Source organism: Falco cherrug, chromosome 4 (genome assembly GCF_023634085.1).
Source record: "Falco cherrug isolate bFalChe1 chromosome 4, bFalChe1.pri, whole genome shotgun sequence".
Taxonomy (NCBI): domain Eukaryota; kingdom Metazoa; phylum Chordata; class Aves; order Falconiformes; family Falconidae; genus Falco; species Falco cherrug.
In genome coordinates this window covers 56,157,116-56,175,570 of record NC_073700.1, presented here as the reverse complement: position 1 = coordinate 56,175,570, position 18,455 = coordinate 56,157,116, and the positions used below count along the sequence as shown (strand labels likewise).

The 18,455-nt window shown below is 50.0% G+C and overlaps 1 protein-coding gene across 3 annotated transcripts in view; it reads left to right on the top strand.

Annotated features, from left to right (window-relative positions):
• The first annotated feature begins 7,330 nt into the window (after nt 1–7,330).
• Nucleotides 7,331–18,455, top strand: part of LOC102050351 (mitogen-activated protein kinase kinase kinase 3-like) — an 82,355-nt gene continuing 71,230 nt past the window's right edge. For all 3 annotated transcript variants that reach the window (XM_055708347.1, XM_055708346.1, XM_055708345.1), the window contains exon 1: nt 7,331–7,481. The gene's annotated coding sequence lies outside the window, so the exon portion shown is untranslated. The remainder of the gene's footprint in view (nt 7,482–18,455) is intronic.

Below are 18,455 nucleotides of genomic sequence, written 5' to 3'. Positions count from 1 at the left end.
CCAAATCACATTTACTGTAGTCCCCACCAAATCATACCTAAAATAGCTTTTGTCTGTTGCTATTTAGCTATTTAAGTTGGATCTACCAGCTGCATTAACTTGCTCCTATTGTACTATTGCAGTTGGATTGTTGCCATCCTCCTCCCATGGGCTTTCTACAGATCTATATTTCAAAGTTATGGCTCTTGCAATGGCTCTGCTGTGTGAGTTCAGACAAGCTAAAAAAAATTAGTCATGTTTCCTCTAGTCCTGCTGCTTTACTAGGCTTCCTATTTGCAATCAAATTATTTTTAATTTTGACCATGTTCCTATTGTTTGCCAGGAAGATAATCATCTTATCTTGCTGCCGGGATATTTCTCTCCTTTCTCATGTAGTTTCAGATGGATTAAATAAATACCTTTTACACAAAGCACACCACGCTGGGCAAAAGGGCATTTCACCATCGCTGGCTGATCTTAAATTTAGGAAATGTCTCCCTTTTAGGAAAAATAAAAGACTGGAAGGACTCAGATTTGACATAATGGCACATGGCAGCTGTGCTAATTGTATGCTGTTAGTTAATTTTTATCCATCTCAGAGTATCTTTGTGGAAATACATGTGTGAAGTTAGAAGTGAGTGGGTGACACTGGCTTGGCTTACCAGCACTGAACAAGGGCCACAGATGATAGTCATCTAAGTTTTTGGTAAGGCAGAAGCCAAAAAATGTCTGAGTGGTCCTGTGGGACCCTTCTACTCCTTCTTTCCAGGTGAAACCATTATTAGCTCTGTGCAGGGAACAAGGGATCCCCCACTGTGCCATCCATCCAATGAGAAGGCTTTTCACAGGACCATCCATGGATGCTTTTCTCCCCCTCTGTATGCCTAGGGATCATACCAAAGGGACTTAAAAGGGACCGGGCCAGTTCACTGCATTTTGCCATCCAATTTTGAGTCCTTTTGAAGGGAAGGATAATGCCCAGCAAAGGTGAGCCACCAGGCTGCCAGCTCAGACCAAACCAAATGGGGAAGATCAGTCACCTCTTAGACCTTTCCAGTTTCTCCAGTATCCCCTCCATGGCGGAACTGGCTTGTTAACACGCAAACGACAGCTGCGCAATGGAAAGTTGTATGGACAAGTGACACCGCTTGAAACCAAACTGCTCTGTTTTTGTTTTGTAACCTTCACCCATATACACTTTCCTACTGCTGGATGCTGACTGCTTTACCTCCAGCTTCCTAATTATCTAAGCACCGCTGCTTGTATTTTACCACAGATGAGGAAACGAGGACATATGGCTTTTGTGATAAGAGATTTATGTAAGCTGTCTGTGCCACAGTGCTGCAACTTTCTATACAAGTCCATTTATAAAACAAAACATGTGTAAACAGTCAGGTTTTGATTGTTTTGGTGATTTCTTCCCCCTCGTGACAGATGTAAAGGAAAAACTGTAGGTTTCCACTTGATGTGTGCAGATAAGTTTATGGCCAATGGGAGAGATCCCAGTTGTGGTAAATCAGTCTCTACTTCCCCTGATTTCTGTCACCTAAAATCCAGCTCCATGTGGGTGGATGGGAAGAAATACAAAGAAACTCAGGCTAGGTAGCTGCTGGTACATGATTCTCTTTCAGCTGCAGAAGTACAAATATGCCTGAACGGTTCTGGTAGGAGCTACTGGGGAGGTTCAGATTGGATATTAGGAAAAATTTCACCACTAAAGGGGTTGTCAAGCACTGGAACAGGCTGCCCAGGGAGGAGGTGGAGTCACCCCAGCCCTGGAGGTATTTAAAAGGTGTGTAGATGTGGCACTTAGGGACAGGGTTTAGTGGTGGACTTGTCAGTGCTGGGTTAATGGTTGGACTCAATGATCTTAAAGTTCTTTTCCAACCTAAATGATCCTATGATTCTAGGAATACAGAAAGGAGTGCAAAATACCAATTGAAATGGCAACTGTAATGCACTCATTATAATGGGTGACTTTCACTACACCCCTGTAGATCAGTTACTTTTCAGATCAGGAGAGGGATTAGAGAAATATGCTGATATTCTCAAGGAACGAAATCCGATTGAAGTCAGTGGCAACAAAGACAGGGCAGGCTGGATACACATACCTAACCCTGTGTCTGGACCATGCTTTTTCAGTCGTTCTCTTATCCCTTAGACTGTACTCAAGAGGACCGAGTTGCAGGGTGGAGAATCTTGAGTTTTTTTTCAGAAAAAGTATCAAGATTTTCTCTGAACTTTCTGGGAAGGTGAGATGGAAATGCAGGATGTTGCCTGCAATTTTTTACTTTCTTGCAGTTTCAGCTGCAAATGCCACAAGGACAGTATTTCTTGTGCTATTTTCTACAATATTCAGGTGCCAGATGAGCCCATAAATGTTCTGGGATAGTTCTGACCTTACCTGAGAAAGTCTGCACTGGGTCTGTTTGCAGATAGGTAGTATAACTCTCCAGGGCTTTCAGCTCCACACCTTTCACCAGCGTGAGACACAGACTCACCTTGCAAATACTGTTTGGGTGACACAAGTTCCAAGCTCCGTGAACACATGAAAAAGCATCACAGAGAAATGCGCTGCAATGATGTTTGCTCAACAACCTGTCCAGAAACCAGATCCTCTTCACTTTCACTCTGTCCTTTCGGAGATTTTTCCCTGTGTTTGGACAGAGAAGGTGAGTCATGGAACAAAGTCAGCGTGGAAACTTACATTCAGCTATGAAAGCGCATGTGACAACTACCAGGGAAAAATACCATCCATACAACTCAATCTCATTGTAATCACACTCAGCTTGGAAGAAACACAAGTTAAAACCTGTTCCTTTTGGCTGATCAGCATTGCTGTCTGCTGCATGCTGCTACCTTCCTCTGCGTGTCACACAGCCTTCAGTGTTTGTTTCTTAAGATCTGAAAAATTTCTCCTGTCAGCTGGCTACAGATAGGTGGATGGACACAAACACTGCCTCAGAGAGTGCTGGGGGGCACCTCTTTGCTCTGACACCTTCACAGAGCAACTTTCTAACCCCACGAATACGGGGAATTGCAGTATTCCTGGGTGGTGGATGGGTGACAGTGCATAGAGAGTGTGCCCCTGCTCTTGGGTCTTCATGCTCTGAACCCTCTCCTCTAGGACGAGGCCTACGCATTTTATCTTCAAATGCAGCACTCACCCTTTCCTTTTAAAATACGGTTGCTGTTGCTGCCACCTACCTTTTACGCTGGAGTGGATGCTAGCAATATCCCACACGGAGCCTGGGAAGGAGCCCAGGATTTACTCCTCAGCCCAAGAGGTGACAAACCCAAGGTCTAACCCATGAGGTTAACTTGCTGTGTGGGCAGGAGGCATTAGCTGCTGTTTAGGAGAAAAAGTTTTCTGCCACAGAAGAGGAGAGGTTTCAAACCCCATTGAGCTGGAGAGATCACTTGTTGCTCTTGTTTGGTTGTGAGAGCTTTCATAGAGCAGATCTTGGTGTCTTTCCTGCACAGTATACAGTCATATCAGCCAGGGAGCATCTCATGTAACTGGAGAGGAAGAGAAAGGTAGCCAGGAATGACGCGGTGACCTCAGCAAAGGAGATCTGAACCCACCTCTCATCCTCCTCAACCGTTCCACAATGTGGTTCTTGTAGCACAGAAGCAGAGGTAGAGATGAAATGCTATCCCCAAATGTCTGTCCCCAGCAAACCTCTGCACACATTCAGGCCTGTTCTGGGAACAGCACGAATCCTTCAGGAATGCTGACATGTTTGGTCTGTGGGTCCTGACCAGGTTTATCTGTCAGGTAGTCCCCAAATCATTCAGCTTTGCAGCAGTTAGAACACATGGGAAATGGGGGAATATTTAAGCAAGATAGATGTGGCTTCTCTGTAGGAAATACCATTAAGAGGGACATAGGACAGCTGTAGCACTCTTTTTCCACCCGCTTTTCCACAGCAAACAGCAGACCTGCGATTAATCTTGGGTAAGGAGGAGCTGCAGCCAACGCAGGTCTGCCAAGCCCAGGCGCTGCCATGCAGACGTTTCAGCATCACAGGCTCATGCCTACGTGCTGAAATCCCACCCAAGCCCATTACCAGCTCCAGCCTTCAGCTGTGAAGCAGCACACATTTTCTGAGTAATTGGTTTCTTTTCTTTACACCGAGATGGCATAATTCCTGTACAGTTTGCAAACTAAGTATAGGAATGATTTCACCCACCGCCAATACGCAACCATCTTGATGGGAGAGAAAGCCTGACAGACGTCTCACAGCACACAACAGCTTTACGCTGCCATTTAGGACAGGAAGCAAGAAAGGATATTATATCAAACAGAAGGCATGGGAGACTTTCAGGTTAGACGGAGCATACTTAGTCACAGAAGAATTGGGTCAGTGCCCTGGGACCTGTGTTCACTTCCTGCAGGGACCCTAACATAGCCCAGAATAGTAGTAGTTAGGTAAAAGCCCAATATCTTCCCCTTTTTCTCCCCGCAGCAAATACTAATGCTTACGTCATTAAAGGAGAAGCATAAATAGAACAGCCTGGGGCTGTGGTTTGCAAAGTTCTCGCTCTGCAGATGAACCAACAGCTTTTCTTATAGCTCACTATTACCTACTTGTGCCATCAAACTTTTCACTGAAGACGTTATCAGGATGATCTAATCCTTCATATCCACCCCACCATGTATACCAGTCAACTAAGGATAACCAGTGCACACATCTGTATGTTTTATGTGTGGCATGGTTTTCATCTCACTGGCTGGCACACACACCAGCACGGCATGGGACAGCATGCACCAAAGAATGTTTCCTACTGGCAGAGTAGACACTGTTTTGGAAAAGAAGGGAGAATTTGGCTGTATGTACAAAATATGCCAGGCCTGATGTCCTCAGGGACAAAGAATAGCCCATGTCTGTTTTGTTTCCTCATATGGAGCCACTACAACCCCTGCCTGCAACACACTGATTTTACCAGTGCTCTCCACTGCGCACTCTCTACCAGGTTTTCACTCCTCTCCAGAAACATGGTGAAGGCTGTCAGCCAGCATTTGTAGGAGAACGTATGGAACTACGCACAGAGCCACACACCTCTGTCTGTTCTTCTGCCAGGCTTTGTCAATGTTTTCAAGAGCAACTTGAGGAGGCAGAATCCGGGGGCAGATCTTTAGCACACTCATCAGGAGAGAGCTGTTGACATCAATGGAAAACAGGCTTTACACACGTGATAATCCTTATATTGTTCAGGAACACCCTAGAACTGAAATCCCTGTAGCGGGATTCCTGGGGCATCAAACACATTCAGAAAAAAGAAGCTGCTTGGAAGGAGTTTTCAGCAGTAAATGGTGCTTGCCTAACCAATTCCCATTAAACCTAGGAGGTTTTAAAGGAGCTGCCTGTCGCTTAATGCCTTATAATACTTGAACCTGAAGTCCTGGGGTTCTGTGCCTGGTTCCCAAGGTAAACACATGTGATTTATTTCAGAAAGGCATCTGCAGCCCAAGAATTCATTACATACATCCCCAGTGGGCAGCAGCCAAAACATTTCAAATGTGCCAAGTTACCAGAATTTTATTAAAAGCTGTTAAGAGTTAGAGGGAAGGTGCAGAAAAAGGCAACCTCCTTCCCAAAGCCAGGTGGCTTAGGATAGACTTACGCCGCTTCCCAAACGGATGAGGCAAGCTGGAGTCAGAGGTTCCTTCCAGCAAAAGTCCCCCTGGATGTTTCTCCGTAAGCTGCACAAATATTCTGGGGAGGGGGAGGGAGAAAGAAAAGAGTGAAACCTATTCAATTACATCAAGATCACGACTGGCCCTAGTAAAATCATTTATGGAGTGAGGGAACCCGGAGCGGTTTGGGCTGGAGCCATCTGCTGTTATTTGGTATATACAGAATTGGTTTCTATGGATTTTATTAATAGGTCACGCGATTGTATATGAGGATGTGAGATCTGAATCTCTCAGGAGGGGTCCCTGGTTGGGGTTTCTATTGCCTTTATAGGCAATGGCTCAAACTTGCTTGCAGCAGCAAGTCCTTAAAAACTTGAGGGGAATGGGTATGGGTTTAGGATTCTGCCCATTTTTTTCTCTCCCCCCTCAGAAGCTTGAGCTGACTTTGTTCCTGATCCTTTCTACAACATATTTACTAAATGGGGAAACAGGGAAATCAGGGAAATATCCTTACTTACTTTTCCCATTGTCTGCGTGAATTTTCTCGCTTTCCCACTAGTTTGAATGATATCTGACACAAACCTCAGGTCCCACTTTGATCCGTCTCTCAGGCACGAGGCTTTTGGTGAATTTTGCCTTTACGCCATCGTTGGCTCTCCCTCTGCGGATTCAAGCCCAAAGGGACTTGGACACACAGAGGCGGCTTGGGACAGGCGGGTGTAAATCGGGCTGCTCTGCCTCCCACGGGGAGCTACCCACTGAGCCCCGAGCTGTTCTGGCCAGCAAGCTGTGACCAGGGGAACAGCCCAGAGCCTCCCCCTACCCTTTGCTCTGAACTATGGCTCACTTTTGCTTCAGTTCCCCCCAAAAGAGGCAAAGTCAAACCAAGAGAGTAAGCCTTTCACCCCATCTTCGCGTCCTGGCTGTGTGGAGAAAGCTGGGCCCTGCAGAAAGCTGTGCTGCAGCGAGGGTTCACCACCAGCTCCTCCAACCCTTCGGCTCACGAAGCCCCATTTCCCGGAGTCAGGAGGTCTCAGCACCGTTTCTCATCAGCTGGTTTTCCAAGTTAACCCTCTGCAGGACCGTGGGGTCCCAGCCGCCCTGTTTCAGAAGGTCCCAGAAACCCTCGGCTGGCGCGCAAAAGGTCAGATACCATCCTTGAAAGCAGGGGATCCCACGGTGTCTAACCGGGGCTGACCCGAGCTGCAGGACCGGGGGAGCCCCGCCGGGGCTGATCCGAGCTGAAGGACCGGGGGAACCCAACCGGGACCGAGAGGAGCTGCGGGACCGGGGAGCCCCACCGGAGCTGATCCGATCGTCGGGACCCACACAGCCCCACCGGGACCGAGCGGCGCTGGGCCGGTGCCAGCGCGTGCCGTGCTGCCAGCCGCCCCCGGGGTCGGGGCTGCCCCGCGGGCCGGGCCGGGCCGGGCTCCGTTGCCCCGGCCGCTCGGTCGCCCCCTAGCTGCGCGGCACGGCACGGCGCGGCGCGGCGCGGCGCGGCGCGGCACGGCGCGGCACGGCACCGCGGCCGCTCGGCCCCCGGTCGGTCGGTAGCGGCGGGGCCAGCCCGGCCCGCCCCGCGCCGTCCCATTGGCCGCGGCGGCGCCACGCGTCACCGCTTCCTCCCGCTTTTGTGCGCCGCCCCGTGCCGCCCCGCGCCCCGCTGCTGCCGCCGCGCCGAGCCGAGCGGTGCCGAGCCGAGCCGAGCCGTGCTGAGCTGAGCTGAGCTGAGCTGAGCTGAGCCGAGCCGTGCTGAGCTGAGCCGAGCCGAGCCGTGCTGAGCCGAGCCAGGCGTTGGGACCGCGCTGCCTCGAGTGGCCGGGCATGGCCCTCCGCGGGTAGCGGCGCCGCCGGACAGGTAAGTCCCTCCGCCACCGCGGGGTCGGGGCGCTCGGCGGGCGATAGGTCCCCGCACCCGCTCCGGGCTGCGGTGCGCGGGTTTCTTTCGCTCTTGTAATTTTATTTTTTTATTATTATCGTGGTTTTTTTTCGCAATGGTGACCGAGAGTTTTGCAGCCGGGTCTGGCTTTCGGTGGCTTTTCCTTCCTCCCCTTCTAGCTCTGCGAGTGGGAGCCTGTCCCTCCGTGCAGCCGGGCTGCGTTTGGGGAGCCGCGGGGGGCGAGCCTGGGGTGGAGCGGCTCCCCGAGAGGGGTGCGGGGGTGCGAGGGGGTTCTGCTTCCCTTTCGGGGATTCACCTCCCGCGGCGCCGGGGCTCCCCGGCACAGCCCCCGCCTGGTGTTAGCGCGCCCGGGTGACTTTTTCTCAGGTTATTGCCTGGTGCCATGAGTCAGCCTGGGAGCCGGTCCCTGGGAGCCTGACAGCCAGCGCCAGGATCAGACCCTAATGCGGACGGTCCCATTACCGGGATGCATTAAAGTACTGAGCCAGCGGGTATGGCACTGCCTGTGCTTGCTTGGGTCCCGCTTCGGTGGAAAGTGTCATGGCCATGCCAGGGAGCTGTGGGAATGCCCAGCTAGCCCTCTCCAGCCTCATCGTGAGCAGTCATTTCTGCACAGGCAGCCCTGAGCGGTGAGGATGGGATGCGTGGTGGGGAGGAAGGCTCTGCGGTGGGCGTGGGAAGCCACATACCAGTGTGGCGTGAGCGACCGTGCCGGCTGGCAGAGCTGGGGTGCTGGATTTCCACCTGGATGGAGTGAGCGGCTGTTGTGGGGAGCCGTGCCACCAGTCAGGCTGATGCTCTGGGATGATTCGCTTTGCTGGCACCAAACCTCGGCCCTGCGTGGCCGGGCAGGGAGAGGAGTGGGGAGGAGGTGGGAGCTGTGTGCCAGTGTGAGTGGGTGTGCACCGGCAGGCTCGCCAGGTCCTGCATGGTGGCCAAGTGCGTCTCTCGCAGGCCCCGACACAGCTTGGAGAGTGGTTTCCCCCTCTGCTGCTGCTTTCATCCTCCTTTTCAATTCTTGTCTTGTAATCCAGTGGTTCTTGGAAGTAGACCCACTCCTGATTCAGTGCAGGGTCTGCATGCGTTGTCTGTGCACGGATCGAAAACATGGGGCTTATTTGGGATTTGGAGACTTGGGATGTGTGTGGAGTTTAAGTGACCCAGGGATTTCCAGGGTCAAGCTCTTTCACCTCCGATGAGCGTGAGAGGTTTGGGGGGCTTTCCTTCTATGGTGCCTTGTGAATTTATTTCCAGTCCAACACACGCAGTTTGATGTAGTTCTGTGCAGGATTTGTGCCCAGAGTGCAGCTCTAAGAAGCTGTTCCTCAGGTGCATGGGCAATCGGCTGCATGTGGGGGTTGGCTTCTGGCTACCTGTGTTTTGTGATACCTGCATTGGAGTATCCAGTTTCCAGCATCCCTGATTTGACATTAGGTATAAAGAGGGGTTCAAGGTTTCCGAGGGCTCTTGCAGATTACGGAGCATACCTCTGTGTCTGGGTACAGCCTTTGCCCTAGGAAGGTTTTGCAGCTTGTAAAAGCTTCTCTGTTGGAGGCAGGATGCGAGGCTGGATGGGCTGCCAGCCTGGTGGGATGTGGATTTAAAGGATCTTTTATACCTTCATTCTCTAAATGGGTTTTGGTGCTGCAGTTTTTTCCGTGGGTCTTAAATCTCCATGAGAAACCCACAGCTCTGCCCTGTCAACGTGTGCTGATGGGTGATGCATTTCTTTTTTTTGGAGGCTGTTAGAACCCATGAGGGAAGTGTGCTCATGCAGAGAGATGCAGTCTGGATTTTCATCCAGGATGGAGAGACTGTGTTGCAAAGAGCCAACGATTACAGCAGCTGGAGGAGCGCAGTTTTCTCTCCTTTCCTTCCAAAATGTTGCTATCGCTTGATAATGCTTTGTGATGTTAGTGTGCAGCTTGGACTTGATGTGTTTTCTGAATTTTCCCATCTGGAAGAAGCCGGTGAGGATTGCATGGTGTGTCTGGCTTCCTGGCAGAGCAGCGGGATGGAGTGTGCTGCTGCGGTACGGAAGGTGATGTGCTTCCAGCCCTGCTCTCCCCAGATGGACGTGGGAACCAGTGCGAAAGCTGGCAGGATCTTCTGTTCTTGTTGATCTGGCCCTGCTGTTGGAGACCTGCTGGTCGAGGCTAGAGGGAAGTGAGTCAGGGTGTGCTGTTAGAGGGGATATCTTTTATTAGACCGCTTGGCGAATGCAGGCTGGCTTTGAAGCGTACAAGCCTGTCTACATGTAGAAGCAGCAAACCTCAGAGATGAGAATTAGGAGGGAGCGACTGCTCTGAGCTTACATTGGCTCTCCTAATTGAAGAGATCATCTGAAAGAACAGGGAAAAAAGCTTAAGAAAGAGATCTTTAGCTACAGTTCAGCCTGTGCAGTTCATCTGGTCTAAGCAAACATGTTTGCTCTCTCTACAGATCTCTGGACTCTTCTAGATCTTGAGATCCAGCACAGGACAGGCACACGTATCCACTGTGCCAACCTTTCTCGGGAGGTGCCAGAGCTCTTTGCAGCCCAGCTCCCTCAGCAAGGAGCTGTGGGCAACGGGGCTGGTGCTCACTGATGCCTGACAGCAGCAGGAGGCTTCTGGGCTCAGTCACTTCCACTCCCTTCTCTGCACGTAGTATGGGCTGAGCACAATGTGCACAGAAATGTGCAGAATGTCAGCTGTGCACTGGGGAGATGGAAAACGCATTACGGAGCCATAAGAAGTGGAATATGGAATTCAAATTTTTTTTTATTTCATCAGATGCGTTTTAGAAAAGCTATAAATGGCCCTCTGATCCCAACCCTGGCACAATTACCCTCAGTCCCCAGACTTTTCTTATTTTTTTAAGCTTCACAAGGGGAAATGGGTGACCAGGCCTTTTTGGTGAGTCCCTCTGAGGAGCGGTTCCCTGTTGCTGCATGCGGCTGTGCATGCCGGGCCAGGACCATGTTTCTTCCTGGTACCTTTTAGGCCTTTGCCGAGTGCAAAGTGAGTTGCAGAGGTGATGAATGTTGTCTCAGCTGGGCCTGAAACATGCTTTCTCCCTGGGCTTGCCCTACACCCTGTGTGGCGTGAGCCTTTGTCTGCTGTGGTGAAGGCTGTGGTGAGCATCAGATGGACAGGGCTAGTGGTTTTCTGTCTGTGAAGGTGTGGGTGAGCAGGCAAGAGCATTGATATGTGGGCATTTCTGTTTGTTTTCTGTCTGTCCTTGCAGTTCTGATCTGGTCTGGCCAAGTAATCTTCCCATTAGTCACTAAAATGCCACTCATATCCAACTCAATCGGTCTGTCCCAGATCATCTTTAATAAGACATGAAATCAAAAGCAAAGATCTCCTTTAGAATAGATGCCTTCCTTTTCAAAACCACTGGGGAGTTATTCTCAGCAGAAGACATTGCACAAGAACAGAGAACAAGAGAAGAATGCCTTAGTGGGGCTAGCGAAGAGATTCAGGGCTGCAGGATGGGGTTCATGCTCCTTACTTCATTTCAGTGCTGAGGCTGTTGCTCCAGGAGCTGTTCCTGGAGCCACAGGGCTTGGGACTGAGCTGAGCCTGGGGTGGTGGAAGATGCATTATCAGTGTGGGCCATGGTGGGGACCCATGGTGTGGGCCAAAGCCAGCTCACCTGGTGCTGCAGTGGTTGTGGTGGAAGTGTTCAGCGCCCTGGGCATGTGTGGGCTCATGGTTGAGCGCTGTGGCTGTGTGCAGCTCTTCACCCTACTTCCCTGTCTCGGTGACCTGGGGTGGGAGCATGCTGATACATGTTATTGCTGTGTCTGGTCTCAGGTGCCAGCTTCTCTTTCCACAGTACTTGGGACATTGCAAAGGCTACCCAGAGGGTCTGTTCTGGTCTTTCCCAGGCTTTTACAAGTCAAGGGTGAAAAGTATGCCCGTACCCCCTTAAAAAAAGGAGGATTCAGCTCCCCAATGCATTCCCCAAACCCTTTTTCCTACCCTGGCAGATCCTAATATAAATGCTAGCGGAGACCAAGGGACTCTGAATTTGATGAGAATATGCAGTAGGCTGGCGCCTGTCCTGCTCTCCTGAGTAAACCCAGGTTGGCCAGCATTTTGTCCAGAACTAATAGCCGCTTCTGTGAAAGCCCCCCTAATTTTACACTCTGCAGGATGATTTGGGGCAGCCCAGGGAGGACAAGCCACAACAGCAATGAAACCCTGGGTGGAGCCGAGCCAGGGTTTGGCTCAGCACCGTAGAAGCTGCATGGGACAAAGTCCGGTTGGCAATGCGTGCTGTGTGCTGTGCCCAGCAGCACGGGACAGATCCTGTAAGGAGCCAGCCAAGCTACTGCGTGGGCTGCTGTGTAAACAGCATGTGTGCGGGCCAGGTCCTCGGAGAGGGTGGGAGGATGGGTTGAGTGTTCAGGTGGTGATTAAAGACCATGTTGCTTGAAAAAATAGCCCTGGGTGGGTGGATTAGAGGCGCTCTGCGAGCCTGCTACGACCCCGAGCTTGTGTGCCAAATAACAGAAGTCATCTAATTGATAGCTAGGTGATTCAGGGGAGAAAAAAAAATAATTCTGTACAGTTGCTTTGGGAAAATAATTTGTGAGATAAGGCTTTGCGAAGGAGGTAGGAATATCTTAAATCCAACACAAACAGGGTGTTTGTGGCCTCTGCGGTTCTTTGAGTGCTCCTACACTACTAGGACTGTCCTGGAGTGATTGTGTTTGCCTTGTTCACGTGAAAGTGTTTCTTGAAGAGTAGCTTCAAAGTGCCTACAAATCCCCAAGGGTCTATTGGAAATTTTGCACATAACAGTTGTTAGCCCAAACATCATCTGCAAAAGTGAACTCTGTATTGTGCTATAAGTTCTGCTGCTGCTGTCCTGGTGCAGAGGTTAGAGAGGTTCAGAGGAAGATGCTGCTGCTTTTGGGTATCTGTTGAGATCTGTCCTTGCTGGTGATGTCCCTTTCCTTCAGTCCTGAAGTGGTCAGACAGTTAGACTAGATGACCATTGTAGATTCCTTCCAGCTGAGCTATTCTATTAGATAGATATGTACACAGAAGTCTGTCGTGATGAGGATGGTGGATTACTTGGATTGCTTAGTGGTTTTGTGCTACAACTTCTTTGGGTTTTTGTGGTTGAGCAGAGGTCAGATCGTTATAATCTAGTTGTAAACTGGAAATAGTGTAGCACACTCTGTAAGAGCCTGAAAGAATCTAGCAGATACGGAAATCTCTTCATAGTGGGCTGTTGCACCTTTTGCTCTGCAAGGTGGCAGCAGTGATGCCCTATCCCAAGGCATAAGGACCTTGCAGAAGGGTGGTGGATGCAGGTTGATGGGCACATCTGGCTCTTGCCAGCTCTTGATAATGGGGAAATCTTGCTTCTGATCTGGGTTAAAGGGTTGGGGCATCCCCTGTGTGGGGCAGCCTGAGTGCTGTGATAAGGAAGGCTTGTTTGGGGAAAATGGCTGGGGGAAAATAGTGTAGGGTGATGCCTGTTATAGCTGGTGGTGAAGATGAACTGAAGGAAAGAAGTGTGCATGCATGGAAACCCTGTTTTAAATATACTCTTCCCATCAGCCTCTCACCTATTCCTCTCTGTCACTGCTCGGGGAGTGCCCTGCGTGGGACTGTCCCTTTTTTACATGCTGGGTCAGTGCAATGTCATTGCAGAGGGGTGGCTGCTAGCGTTATCTGTCACTGGGGGATGCTGATGGATTGATAGCTTGTTATCTGCAGGAGAAGTAATATGGTTGCTTCAGAAGTGGGTGGCTGGAGAAAGATGTGCAGGCTGAGATGGTGGGGCAGAGTGGTCCAGGAGTGTGTAAGTGATGAATAACCAGTACTTGGAAATAGGAGATCAGAGATTTGGGCTTACTTCTGTTGAGATTGGTCAATGCATTGATGTAGTGTGGAGCAGCACTTGTTTTGCTGGATTGATGAGGCTTCCTTCAGTAAAGATACCAGGCTGGGACAGGTTCACGAAAAGCTTTCCTTGCTGAGTGAGGTGCTCATGCTGCAGCCTTGATGCCTTCGGTTTGCCTTTCAGGACAAACCTACAGCACTGATCCCTCTGCTGCAATCCTTCTGCTGGCTTTCCGCTTGGAGAGTGAGTGGCTGTTGGGAAACCTGAGCACCCGGTTAATAAACCCGTGGAAGGCATTTGCTGCTTCTTGGTCTTAGTCCCTCAGTTCGGGTGCTAGCGGAGTAGCAAGAGTCATTAGAGAAATATGCAAGATATTTCGGTTATTTCTCTTTGGATGGTGCTGGTGGCAAGTAAAAGAGATAAACAGAGACTGTATTGAGCTGTGCTTAGTTTATTGCATCATGGGTTTTATTGAAAGGTTCAAGGTCTGTCTCTGAATGCTGTTGCTGCCTGGGATAAACCCAGCAGCAGGGTGCATTCGAGCTACTCCCAAGCTGTGCAGTGCTTTGCCAGAGGGAAAATGGTAGGGAAAGGTGTCATTTTAGTGCTGTCACTCTGTATTCTTTCTGAACAGGGACTGCAGGGGGGCCAATTACAGTGCTTTGGAAAAATCGTGGCGGGGCAAGTCCTGTCATGCTTGTTTCTTGGGTTTGCACTGGAAAACTGCACTTGGCTCCTCTTAACCCCTCCAGGAGCTGCTCCTCTAATGGTAGCAGCCAGGGAAACCCCTGCTGACATCTCTTGTTGCAACCTTCTGGATGTTGAGGCTGGGAGAGGACCATCAGGGCAGTCTGTCTGAATGTGGGACCACACAGCCTGTTGCTCCCTCCCACTCCCCATCCTCTGTTTCCTGCTAGGATGGTTCATGCTGGTGTTGCTGGCTGGGAGGATCTGCTTCACTGGTGGCCTGGACTGATTTGCTTGCTCCGCTTCTTGTGATACTGTCACTTTTGGCTGTGCTTTCTGGGGAATAGGAAGTGCTCCTCGACCCTGACTCAAGCCATGGGTGGCTCGGATGAAAGGGCAGCTATGTTGTTTTCTGTGTACCCTCATGATGATCTCTGTCTGAAGACTGGCTTGGCTTTACCTCAGAAATGATCTATTGAGTGTGAAGGATCTGAGGGACCGTGCCTGCTCTTGCCTGTTTTTGTTTGGCTTGGGGATGCCTGCTGAGGCTAAAGATGTGCACGATGTGTCACTGTGTTACCTGTCTGATGACTCAAGAAAAAGAGAGAAAATGTTTAGTCATCGCAATATTTCGGCAATTTCACCTATGGCATTACCGGTGTGACTAACACCTGGTGCATGCCTGGTTGCCTTCAGGATGGGGCTGTGAGGGGTGAGGGTGTGTGTTTTCTGTTTGCAGTTTATGTTACAGGAGGTGAGGCCAAACAATTGGTTTTGGACCCAGCGTAAAAGCTGCTGAAGATTGTAACTGTCTCATGGAGGGAAAGCTGGGGAAGAGCTAGTTTCAGCCTTGGTCTATGTCCAGGAAATAATGTGCTGGAGAACTTCCCCTTCAGGAAGCTGTTGGGCTGTACCAAGGAGGTGGTGTGGCACACTGTGCTTTCGTCCTGGACTGCCATGGAGAGTCCCAAAGCTGTTGGGGACTTGGACGAGATGGAGCAAGACTTCCAGTACCCAGTTCATCATTACGTGAGAAGCTTATTTGCCTTTTGTAGTAGGTGTTGCCGGAGAGGTGTAGTCTGATGTCACCTCTGCAGGAGATTCTCCGGCAGTCTGGCAGCCGGTGGCTGTGTGTTTCCTGTGGGAGTTGGTGGGAGGTGTTTGTGGAAGAACATGGGATGTGTTGGAAAGAGTCTCCCCTTGCTGCAAGGGGAACCTCCCACCTCCCTGACTTGTCTTGGGCTGGATTTTCAAAACCTCACTCCTGGGTTTTGACAGGTGGGTGTCTTGGGCAGGTATGGTTGAAGGGCTCTAGGCTGCATCACGGACCACCATCATCTTCATGGCCATGTTCAGGAACAGGACTGTCACGGAGGGCTTTGAGTGACGCTCTTCAGTAGTCTCCCTCACCCAAAGAGGATGTAGGGAAATTATGTATATAATGTATATTAAAAGCCTGCTTTTCCCTTTGCAGTGCTTGGATAAATTGCATGTATGTTGTTTGTGTGAGTCTTGAGCTGTAGGTAGACACAGCAATGCTCTGCTTAATTGCAGGTTGGCATCCTTCTGGCTGTTAGCTTGCAGTCCTTGAGAAATGAGAAGAGCAAGCAATATGGTCAGGGACTGATGAAAGCTCAGGTATGCCTTTCATGTGCCTGTGTGCATATATGCATCGAGTCCGGTGTGTGTGTGCTGGAATGGCTGGAATGGGTCTGGTGGGTGAAGCATCCTGCAATTCTTACTATAAGTGTGCTTGCTCACTTACTGTTTTTTGGTCTGGCAGGCAGCAGGTTTCTTATCTGCTCTGGCTTGTGGGAAGAGCATGGGTAAGGCACTTGTTGCCTTCTTGCTAATCCCTGCCTCCCTTTGTTGCTTCCCCCTCCCTTTGCTGCCTGCAGCAGGCATCTCTGCCTGCTCCGAGAGCACGGGCTGGGAGCTGGGGCACTGGTGAACACCCCTGGCATACAGGGATCAGGACCATGGCAGTTCCTGGCTTTGCTAAATGCTTTTATAGGACAGACTTTGTGGCATGTCCTCTGAAACTTTCTGCAAGGTAAACTTGCTGTGAGGCTCTCTTTTGGGGCAGTCTCTGACGTAACCTGTCAAGAAATGGTCTGCTCTTTGAATTGCGGCTGAAAGTCTGGTGGTGGATGGATGACCAGTTGCTTACCTAGCATTACCAAAGCAACGAGCTGTTGCTTTCCATGACTCATGAAAATGCACTGTAGGCTCTCTTAAGAATGGCTGAGATCATTTTTTGGCTGGGTTTGGGCAGCTGGTTTCCTTAGCAAATAGCAGTGGGGGTGGAGGGAGGGGGATTTCCAAACTTGTTTCTTTGGATGTGTGATCTGTTTTTTTGAGCTAGTCTAATAAAATACTGATTTCATTTGAAAAAGGGGGGCGGGGGGAAAGACCTGTAACTTCCATGCCTGTATAGTTTTGTAGCATGTTTCATTTAGTTGTAGCTTGCCATAAAAAGGGGAAAGGTACTAACATCAGAGCTGTATGCTGTATTTTTTCTCTTAAATAAGCAAGCACAGAAGCATTATGGGTGGTATTTTTCTTTTAAAATGAGTCCTCCTGGGGAAGGAGAAGGAGGTGCAGAGAAAATTCTGCAAACAAAACTGTAATTGCATCAGTTATTTTGTTGATAATGCTTGCTCAGATAGAGGACTGATTCTGTGGTGATGCAGCAAGGCAAAGGGTATTAGCAAGAGGTGTTCTAGTGTCAGTCTGGGGTTTTTTTTTTAAGTATTTACTTATTTGTCGGCCCTTCATTCACTTTTCAGTTTTGTCTGAGCTGTCTAAAAGGAGTAGCACTTCCATCCCTGAGAGCCAAGTGCAGCAAGATTAGCATTATCTGGAGGAGAATCAGAGCAGCTACTGCTGTGTGAGAACTTCAGATAGCAGGAGGTCCCCAAGCGTTTTGCCAGGTTTCAGCAGCCTCTGCAGTATCTTTCCCAAGCCTAGCCAGCCCTGGCTGGCACCTGAGAGCAGGCAGTGAGGAAGGAGGGGAAATCCTCAGTAAGCAGAAAGTAATTGAATAGGGAGATACGTGGTGCGGTGGATTTAATGTGCTCGTGCTGTGCGGGTGGCGAAATGAGCAAGGAACGCTGTATGCAGCAACGTTAGCGGAGTCCAGGAATTTAATAGATGTGGACCGACCTCTCGTGCTGTGTGTGTTCTATGCCAGTGCTTGGCTGTGGATAAATTCCACGGCTGGGGCAGGCAGAAGCGTGTCCGGGTGTGCTACAGGAATGGGTTAGAGCTGCCCAAGGGCTGCAGAAGGGCAGCAGCTCTGTCCTGGGAACAGCAGGAACACAGAAGCGTAATGGCCCGGCTGTCGGCCAGGGGTGAGTGGGAACAATGTGACTGAACAGGTTTGTGCTCACTTCCTTGTAATCTCAAAGATGAGATAATACAGAAACCCAGATACCCTGGCCAGCAGAAAATCGAGGCTCTCTTTTTCTGCCCCTGTGTGTGTCCTGTGAGGCAGGAACAGCTGACTTGCTATCATCTCTGGCTGCACAGCTGGTTAAAAGCAAATCCTTGCTGGAGGAATGGCACGGTTGAGCTCCAGTCGGGGTGATGGACAGTACCCCCTGGGCTTGGCTCTGTTGCTGCCTGTGCAAGCACCCTGCACAGGTGCACCAGATTTCTCAGGTCTTTCCTGCTCTCCTCCTCCTGAATTTCTCTGCATCTTAGTTAGCTTTGGGCAGAGCAGGATAAAGACCACTGGCTTAATCATAAGTGTAGTTAGTGTTTACCTCCTTTTACCGTGTGTTCAATGCATAGCATAGCACACCCCAGATTCAGGTCTTCTAGATCTTAATAGCTTTCTTCCATGCAAAAAAAACCAAACAAACAAAAAAAAGGAAATAAATGTAACCTGCAGTCTTCTCCTCTTCATGGCACTTGCAGATATTTGAATACGGGGCTGAAATTCGTTGCTCTTCAGTAGTAGCTAGCTGTAGCCCACATGCCTGCAGTGCCATGGTGGCTAGCACAGTGTGCTGAAGCCCTGCCCCAGGGCTCAGCAGCAGCACAGCTTGAGCTGTGTAAGAGCCAACAAAGGCTTTTTCAGAAGGCAAAGTCCTTTTTTACAGATTAGTTATTACCAGAAGGTATTTCTGGTGGGCAAGACCCAGCAGGGGCTGTAAATCCAGTCGTTTCAGTGAGCAGAGGATGTCAGCAGGTGAGCTGGCATGGCTGACTTCCAGGGCTTTACCGTGCTTAATGCTGGATAAAGTAAGTGCAAGCAAAATTTGGAAAGCTCTTCTGCTGTGTTACAGTTGGTTTTGGTGGGGTTTTTTTGTTGGTTTGTTTTTTTTAACAGCTGTGCCTTCATATCATCTCCCAATGCATAACGCTTTTATGACTAGGGAAGCATCGAGGTAG